Genomic DNA, 9,202 nt, shown 5'->3' on the forward strand with positions numbered 1-9,202 from the left:
AGGGTTATGAACAGTGCTTTATGTGTCATAGATGCTCAATATCTAAATTGAGTGGGATGCTAGGATAGTCATTCATTTGGAATATTATAAAAATACAAACAACTCCTATGTACATAGACTATTAAAGCCAGAAGTCAAAAAAAAAAGTAACTACTTTTTAATTAAATTCACCTTGGATACATTATTTCCAATCCTCACTACAACCCTGCAAAGTAAGTATTATCTCTAATTTGCAGATAAAGTGGGCTCAGCAAAATTCAATAATTTATCTAGGACCACACAACTAGCTTTCAATCCAGTTATTGAACTAAAACACACATATGGAAAACTAAGCCATCACAATTCAGTGTGATTAGTTTGGAATACTGAAGGCAGGCTAGATATGCCTAGAAATGGACCATAGCCTATATACATTTGAAATACTATTTGGATTTTTTTTCATGCTTTCTTTTTTAATACATAGATTCAGGTGGTTTATGTGTAGGTTTATTATACAGATATATTGTGTAGTGGTGAGGTCTGGGCTTCTAGTGTACCCATCACCCAAACAGTGAACATTGTACCCAATAGTTAATTTTTCAACCCTCACCCTTTCCCTCCCACTCTCCCCACTTTTGGAGTCCCCAGTGTCTATTATTCCCCTCTGTATGTCCACGTGCACTCAGTCTTTAGCTTCCACTTATAAGTGAGAACATGGGGTGTTTGATTTTCTGCTTCTGAGTTATTTCACTTAGGATAATGGCCCCCAGCTCCATCCATGTTGCTGCAAAAGACATGATTTCATTATTTTTATGGCTGCATAGTATTCCATGGTGTATGCATAACCACATTTTCTTTAACCATCTGTTGGTGGACACTTAGGTTGATGGTTGATTCTATGTCTTTGTCTTTTTGTCATAACAATTTCTTCTTTTTTTTTTTCTTTTTCAGAGACAGGTTCTTGCTCTGTCACCCAGGCTGGAGTGCAGTGGTGTAATCATAGCTCACCACAGCCTTGAATTCTTGGGCTTAAGCAATCCTACCACCTCAGTCTCTTGAGTAGCTAGAACTACTGGCATGCACCATCATGTCTGGTTAACTTTTTAATTTTTTGTAGAGATGGAGGTTTTTTGCGATATTGCTCAGGCTGGTCTCAAACTCCTGGCATCAAGTGATCCTCCTGCCTCAGCCTCCCAAAGCTCTAGGATTACAAGCATGAGCCACCACACCCAGTCACAATTTGTTTTCCTTTGGGTAGCCAGTAGTGAGATTGCTGGGTCAAATGGTAGTTCTATTTTTAGTTCTTTGAGAAATCTCCATACTAGTTTCCACAGAGGTTGTACTAATTTACATTCCCACCGTGTATAGGCAATCTCTTTTTTCTGAATTCTCATCAATATCGGGTTGTTTTTTGACTTTTTAATAATAGTCATTCTGACTGGTGCGAGATGGTATCTCACCGTGGTTTTAATCTGCATTTCTCTGATGATTAGTGATGTTGAGAATTTTATCATGTTTATTAGCCACTTGTATGTCTTCTTTTGAGAAATGTCTATTCCTGTCTTTTGCCCACTTTTGAATAGGGTTATTTAGTTTTTTCTGGTTGAGTTCCTTGTAGATTCTGGATATTAGTCCTTTGTTGGCTGCACAGTTTGTAAATATGTTCTTCCATTCTGTAGGTTATTTGATTCTTTATCTTACTATGCAGAAGCTTTTTAGCTTAATGAAACTCATTTGTCTGTTTTTGTTTTTGTTGCATTTGCTTTTGAGGACTTGCTCATAAATTATTTGCCTAGGTCAATCTCCACAAGAGTTTTTCCTAGGTTTTCTTCTAGGGTTTTTATTGTTTCAGGTCTTAAATTTAACTCTAATCCATCTTGAGTTAATTTTGGTATATGGTGAAAGAAAGGGGTCCAGTTTCATTCCTCTGCATGTCTATCCACTTTGTCTAGCACCATTTATTAAATAGAGTGTCTTTTCCCATTATATATTTTTGTTGTCATTGTCTAAGATCAGTTGGTTGTAGGTATGTGGCTTTATTTCTGGATACTATTTGCAATACCCTTCAGCTACAGGAATAAGTAAAAAAGTACAAACCAAAAGCTGCAACATTTCCTTACTAAATTAGCTAAAACTGTTTCAATACTCATTGTTGAAGAAACAGATGGAAAAAAATTCATACCGCAGTATCAGTGGTTGTCTAGGTATTGGAATTTTTTTGTTACATTCTCCTGAAATTTTCTAATGTTCCTCAATAAGCACGTATTACCTTTATAATCAGAAAAATAAACTTTAAAAAATCAAGTGGGCTTTGGATGCCATGTGTAACTTCATCTGTATACAGTATAAAGACATAGGTATGGAATAAAAACACATTAAGGAAGAGATAATGAACAGCAAATACAAATGAGTTTTAAAAAGAAAAAGAATTACCACAAAGAAATTAGAGCAAGGGCAAAGATTTAGCTATAAGGATTTCCATTTCTCCATTGCAGCACTAATTGGGAGCAAAAATGGCCAGGCCAGTGGCATGTAATCATAGCTATTTGGGAGGCTAAGGCAGGAGGACTGCCTGAGCCCAGTTCAAGACCAGCCTGTGTGATACAGCAACACACCTCCTCCTCAAAAAAAAGGGGCGGTGGGGGAAGACATCAATTGTTTAAATATCCAACAAGAGGTATAATGGAATATATACAACCATGTTAAGTGTCTTTTTTAAACAAAATATGTTCATTAAAAGGTTTTGGGTGTTTTGTTTTGTTTTTTTGTTTTTTTGTTTTTTTTTGAGCCAGAGTCTTGCTCTGTCGCCCAGGCTGGAGTGCAGTGGCGCCATCCCGGCTCACTGCAACCTCTGCCTCCTGGGTTCAAGCGATTCTCCTGCCTCAGTGAGCTGGGATCGCGCCACTGCACTCCAGCCTGGGCGACAGAGCGAAACAACAGCTCAAAAAAAAAAAAAATTCAGGCTGGGCGCGGGTGGCTCATGCCTGTAATCCCAGCACTTTGGGAGACCGAGGAAGGCAGATCACTTGGGATGAGGAGTTCGAGACCAGCCTGACCAACATGGTGAAACCTCATCTCTACTAAAAATACAAAAATTAGCTGGGTGTGGTGGCGCCGCCTATAATCCCAAGCTACTCAGGAGACTGAGGCAGGAGAATTGCTTGAGCCCAGGTGGCGGAGAGGTTGCAGTAAGCCGAGATCGGGCCACTACACTGCAGCCTGGACAACACAGTAAAACTTTGTCTCAAAAAAAAAAAAAAGTTTTTTAAGTTCCAAACTAGCATATACAGTATGATTCCATTTTGAATTTGTACTTACTACAATTCATAGAAAGGGTCTGGAAGACTCCTACAAAGTATTCACATTGGTTGTCCTTAAATGGGTAGGATTTGGAGGTTTTGTGTTTTGGGGGTTTTTTTGGCCTTCATTTTCTAAAGCAAAAATAATTGCTTTTTTAATGGGAACTAAATTATTTAAAATTGTATAAATCTATCACAGTAACAAATAAATTACATATAATTGTAAAGAGTTTACCACCTGTCAGCTGTGAAAGTTGATCATATAAATCGGGTCACTTTTGTCATACCAGTTAAAGAGTGGAGAGGCCAGAGGGAAAAAACATTCAGGTCACAAATATCACTTGAAAAATATAATTCTCTACAGGCCTGGCTGCTGAAACTGCCTGCTAACACTTAAAACCAATTTAATCTAAAGGCTACTAAGACAGTCTGCTACAATTCTAAGACTAATTTTACCCACCACTGTCACTCAGCAATCAGTTTGCCAACCCCACCAAAACATTAATAGTGCCAATAAACTCTCTTGGAGACCAATACGTAACATTTCTCCTTCTTATAAAGTCTCTAACCTCTTCACTCTTCAGACATCCCGAAGACCACCCCAGTCTACATATATGCCCCAAATTACTATTTTCTTCCCAAATAAAGCATTCTGATTTCAAAGATTCATCTCTACATTCTGACTTCACAGCTTTTAACACTTAATGCTGTTTTTTAGTTGACAAATAAAAATTATATTTATAGTATAAAACATGTTTTGAAATATATATACATTGTGGAATGGTTAAATAAAGCTAATATGTACCCTTCGGCTTTTTAAAAACTAACGTCCAATTCATCCAATTCCGTGAGAGTAAAGCCTTTGCTTAGCTTGCCAGTCCTGTTAAACGGGGGGAAACAACAAAAGGGTCCTCAGGGACCTGCCCAACAATACGCCACATTCTGTCTAGCAAAGCCACACAGCCAGAAAACGCCAGGTGGCTGGCAGGCAGATACTTCCGGAAGAAGTCGGCCCTCCGAACCCGGAAGTGAAGCGATAAGACGCACGGTGTTCTGGGAGGAGTTACGGAGGCTGGGTTGTGGTTGCTGGCTGTTACCAGGACAACCGGAGGCGATTGACCGTTATCTGCGGTTTGGAGCCGTTAGCGGGAGAGGCAGAGATATTCAGAGGTCTTTTAGGATGCGCTAAAGGGTCGTGAGGGCTCTCTTAAAATTTTCTTCACAAGCGGTTATCCAGTCGTGCCCCGCGGCCCTGCCGCTGGCCCCGGGGATCTGAGTCGTACCCTCTTGTTTTTCTCTGAGTCAGTCTTAAGGTGAAATGAAGTGTGGCCCAGTGGCTCCTCACTGTCGCTTCCCTAGTTTTCTGCCTCCTTTTAGAAAATGTAAGTTGAGAATTTCTAATTTACATCGGGATGTGTTCTAATGCGCTTGTTTTTAAAATTGTGGGAAATTTTTAAAAGAAAATAAATCTCACCAGTCATCCAGCTACCCAGAAGTAACATTTTCATGCATTACCTATTAATTTTTTTCTCTGCATATTTTTTCATAGTTGAGATAATTTAGGGAAAACCATTTTGTGTCCTTCATATATGGATGAATACAATATAATTTTGGTATTAATATCATAGCAACAAAGAAGGCATTGAAGGCTTTAAATCTGTTTACAGTGAATTGAAAAGACAGGATGAAGTGGACACAGCATGTGAAGACAATTCTTTCAAGAAGTTTGGCTGTCAAGGAAAATAGAGAATGTGAGTAGCCAAAGCAGAATGACAGTGAAAGAAAGAAATTGGGAGCCAGACAATACGGCCCGACAGTTTACGCCTGTACGGATGTCCCACCTCTTTCACAAAAGATTGAGTATGCTTGGGGAAAAAAAATACACACTATAATAGGAGAAAATGATGAAGAGAAACTGAGGTAAAGGTAATTGGAGAACAAAATAAAGCCAGGGGTATATTAATACCCCAAAACTTCATTCCAAAAGGTCCGTGTATTTACTAGAGGGGTGCCACAAATTGGGCTCTGAGGTTCCTAGCAACTAAACCAAAGGGAAAATATAAGTTTAACATGATCCGTATGAGGGAGGAGGCCTAATGGCATATTATAGAATCCTGTTACACATTAGCTGTATGAAATTGATTGGGTAATGTAAGCTCTTTAGACCTCATTTCTCCGTCTCTTAAAGAGTGGGGAGAGGAAGAAGGAGACTGTTAGACGAGTTGACCTTTTATTATCTCTTCCACTACTGACAGTCTATGATCATATAGGCCAGAGACGGCAAACTCAGATGCCTAAATTAGGGACTAAGAAAGTTTCATAAGTGAGGAAATGGACTGAATGTGACAAAAGCAAGGAGTGATAGAGATTGGAATGTTAGAGTTGATTGAGCTGTCCCATCTAAAACTCCAGCCAATTCTTGCAAAAATAAGGACTCAGTGTTGCCTGATTTTTCAGGAGAAACAGGAAAATCATATTTTTGATAATATTATACAAAACAAAACACCTCTACTAGCTAGATACAATTCGTGGGTCGCTAATTTTCAACCTCTGCTATAGGTGAAAGGACCTCAACAAGAGGGATAATTGCTTGAATTAAAGAATTAAATATGAAAAAGAGGAAGAAGTCAAAAAGAATACCAAGACTTCCCCTTGGTAATAAGAAGGAGTTAGTAACATTGATACTAAAATCAGCAGAAGGTTTGGGGAGAGAAGGTGCTTTATTGTGAGTTTCTTGAACATGGGGCAAACTTATTTATGTGTATCCATAGCACATGAATCCAATTCAGCTGCTGGATTTGAGAAATCTGGGATTTATCAGGGGAAAGGGTGCAGGAATGTAGGTCAGGAGTTTGGGGAAAGAAGATGAAAAAGGAGTTTAAGATGTAAGAGTCATTCTTTCAATAAAGTTTTATTGATTATATATCACAATATGTATTTTCACGAGACTCTAAACTGTCTGAGGGCAGAAAGCACGGGGTTTTTTTTAACCACTTACCCAGCTCCTAGCACAATACATAGTCAGCGCTTATGTATGTTGAATAAACAAATGAAAAAATACAAAACACTGTGCTTTACAGTATAGGAGATGCAGAGTTGAATTAGAAAATCTTAAGGGAACAAGAAACACTGGGGTCTACTTGAGGGTGGAGGGTGGGAGCATGCAGAGGAGCAGAAAAAATAACTATTGGGTACTAGGCTTAATACGTGGGTGATGAAATAATCTTTACAACAAACCTTCATGTGTACCCCCAAACCTAAAATAAAAGTTTAAAAAGAAGAAAATCTTCTTAAAGAAGTTTATAGAGCAGGGGCCCCATCTCCTTAAAAAAAAAAAAAAGAAAAAGGAAAAGCGACTTTATAGGCCAGAAAGTAAGACAAGTCTTAACACATAAGGAGCTAATGCAAGTTTTAAAGTAGTGCCATTAAAACAAAAAAAAAAAGTACCATGGGATTCAGAAGGGAAAGATCTTTTTAGAAGAAGTTAAGAAGTTAAGCTCTGTCTTTCTAGATAGTGGACAGTTAGGATTAGATCACACAGGTGTTGGGAGAGGAACTGATCAGAAGCAGTTAAATAGAAGATGTAGGCTGGGTGCGGTGGCTCACACCTGTAATCCCAACACTTTGGGAGGCTGAGGTACGTGGATCACTTGAGGTCAGGAGTTTGAGACCAGCCTGGCCAACATGACAAAACCCCGTCTCTACCAAAAATACAAAAATTAGCCGGGTGTGGTGGCACACACCTGTAATCCCAGCTACATGGGAGGCTGAAGCAAGAGAATCACTTGAGCGGGGGAGGCAGCCACTGCCCTCCAGCCCGGGCAGCAGAGTGAGACTCTTGTCTCAAAAAAAAAAAAAAAAGTGTATACCCTTCTTTTGAAAGTATTTGAAACTGCCAAAAAAAAAAAAAGAGTGAATAGTGAAACAGTTTGAAGCCAGAACCTTGAGAATCACCCGCATATAAAGAAGGTGAAGAAGAAAAACCAACAAAGTAAACAGAGAAAAAGTCATCAGAAAGCTAAGAGAAACATCAGGAGAGTGGGTTTCATAGGAACTAAGATTCCGGGTTTCAAGAAGGAAAGTTCAGTCAATATTGTCAAATACTACAGAGACAGCAAGCCATCAAGGAGGGTCCAAGTTCATTGGATTTGATGATTAAGGAAATCACTGATGACTTTAAACAATTGGCCAATGAATATAAGAAGAGGAGGTATAAAAAGCAGTAGAATTGAGAGGCTTGTTGATTTGTTTAGGGAGGTGGGGAATGGGGTTCCTTAGGAGCAGGGGAAAAAATAAAAGACAAGATTAAGCTGCAAAACAGGACAAATTTATGAAGCAAGATTTTGGAGAATCTAAGCAGTGATGAGATCAAGAAATGGAGGAAGAGTAACATCAAGAATAAGCATTATAATTCTAACAAATATTGTTCAATTACAAGTAACTTTTTACTGTCTATCATCATGTTTTCCTGCCCAATGGCCTGGTTTCTTTTCACCTTTAGCCCTAAAATAACTTCATAATCTAAAAAATAGTATTAGAACTTCAACTTAGTAATATTTCCTAATGTTGCTTTTAAATCCTCTTTTTATAAACAGGTATTATCAGCAGGGCGTGGTGGCTCACACCTATAATCCCAGCACTTTGGGAGGCCAAGGCGCCAGATCACCTAAGGTCAGGAGTTCAAGACCAGCCTGGCCAACATGGTGAAACCCTGTCTCTACTAAAAATATAAAAATTAGCTGAGTGTGGTGATGGGCGCTTGTAATCCCAGCTACTCGGGAGGCTGAGGCAGGGGCTGAGGCAGGAGAATCACTTGAACCCAGGAGGCAGAGGTTGCAGTGAGCCGAGATCGCACCTCTGCACTCCCACCTGGGCAACAGAGCGAGACTCCATCTAATAAATACATAAATAGGTATTATGGTGTATAATTCCTGACTTTTCGGTTGCTCCACATCCCTTTCAGGAAACCACCACTCACCAGCCTTAGCTGGTTCAAGTGAAGCTGATTCCCAACTGCCCACACTGCCCCCATTCCTACACTTGATTCAGACCTGACCAATGAGAACCATCATTGGTACTTTTGCTGGCACTATTTATTTGTATATATATTTTTTTTGAGATGGAGTTTCACTCTTGTTGCCCAGGCTGGAGTGCAATGGCGCAATCTCGGCTCACCACAATCTCGGCTCACCGCAACCTCCACCTCCCAGGTTCAAATGATTCTCCTGCCTCTCAGCCTCCCAAGTAGCTGAGATTACAGGCATGCACCACCACACCCAGCTAATTTTTTTTTTTTAGTAAAGGCGGGGTTAATCCATGTTGGTCAGGCTGGTCTTGAACTCCCAACCTCAGGTGAACCACCCACCTCAGCCTCCCAAAGTGCTGGGATTATAGGCGTGAGCCACCGCACCTGGCCTGCTGGCACTATTAAAAAAAAAAAAAAAAAAGAACTCTCTCCCTCTGATGTTATATTGCAGGTGCTAAAGAACATGCAGACACAGAGCAGACAGGCCACCTTTGCAACCACATGGAGGTTTGTCTGATATTGAAGCTAAAGAAGCTAAGCTGGAAGACAGAGAGAGCAAGTCCTGATGACATTGTTTGAACCCAGAGATCCAGACATGCCTGAAAACTAGTTTTACCACTGGACTTATCCGTTGAATGAGCCAATAAACTCTCTTTTATACTTAACCTTGGGTTTTACCTGGATTTTTGTCATTTACAGCTCAAAATATTCTAATATAGAAGTATACATCATTAAATCAACATTTCTTTTTTTCTCTGTCTTATTTTAAATGTAACTCTATAAGGTACTCTAAAAGTATTCTACAGTCTCACTAAGTTAATCTGCAAATTTGGTAAAATTCCAATATTAATCCCAAAAGTATTTTAAGAGCTCGTTTTTGTTGTTTGCTTGTTTGGGA

The 9,202-nt window shown here is 39.4% G+C and overlaps 1 long non-coding RNA gene across 1 annotated transcript; it reads left to right on the forward strand.

Annotated features, from left to right (window-relative positions):
- The first annotated feature begins 4,321 nt into the window (after positions 1-4,321).
- LOC100971055 (uncharacterized) lies at positions 4,322-8,969 on the forward strand. The gene is made up of 3 exons (XR_612928.4): positions 4,322-4,660; positions 4,946-5,029; positions 8,756-8,969. It is a non-coding gene; the product is annotated as an uncharacterized LOC100971055 (long non-coding RNA).
- Positions 8,970-9,202: the final 233 nt, after the last annotated feature.

This window comes from Pan paniscus, chromosome 10, assembly GCF_029289425.2.
Source record: "Pan paniscus chromosome 10, NHGRI_mPanPan1-v2.0_pri, whole genome shotgun sequence".
Classification (NCBI taxonomy): Eukaryota; Metazoa; Chordata; class Mammalia; order Primates; family Hominidae; genus Pan; species Pan paniscus.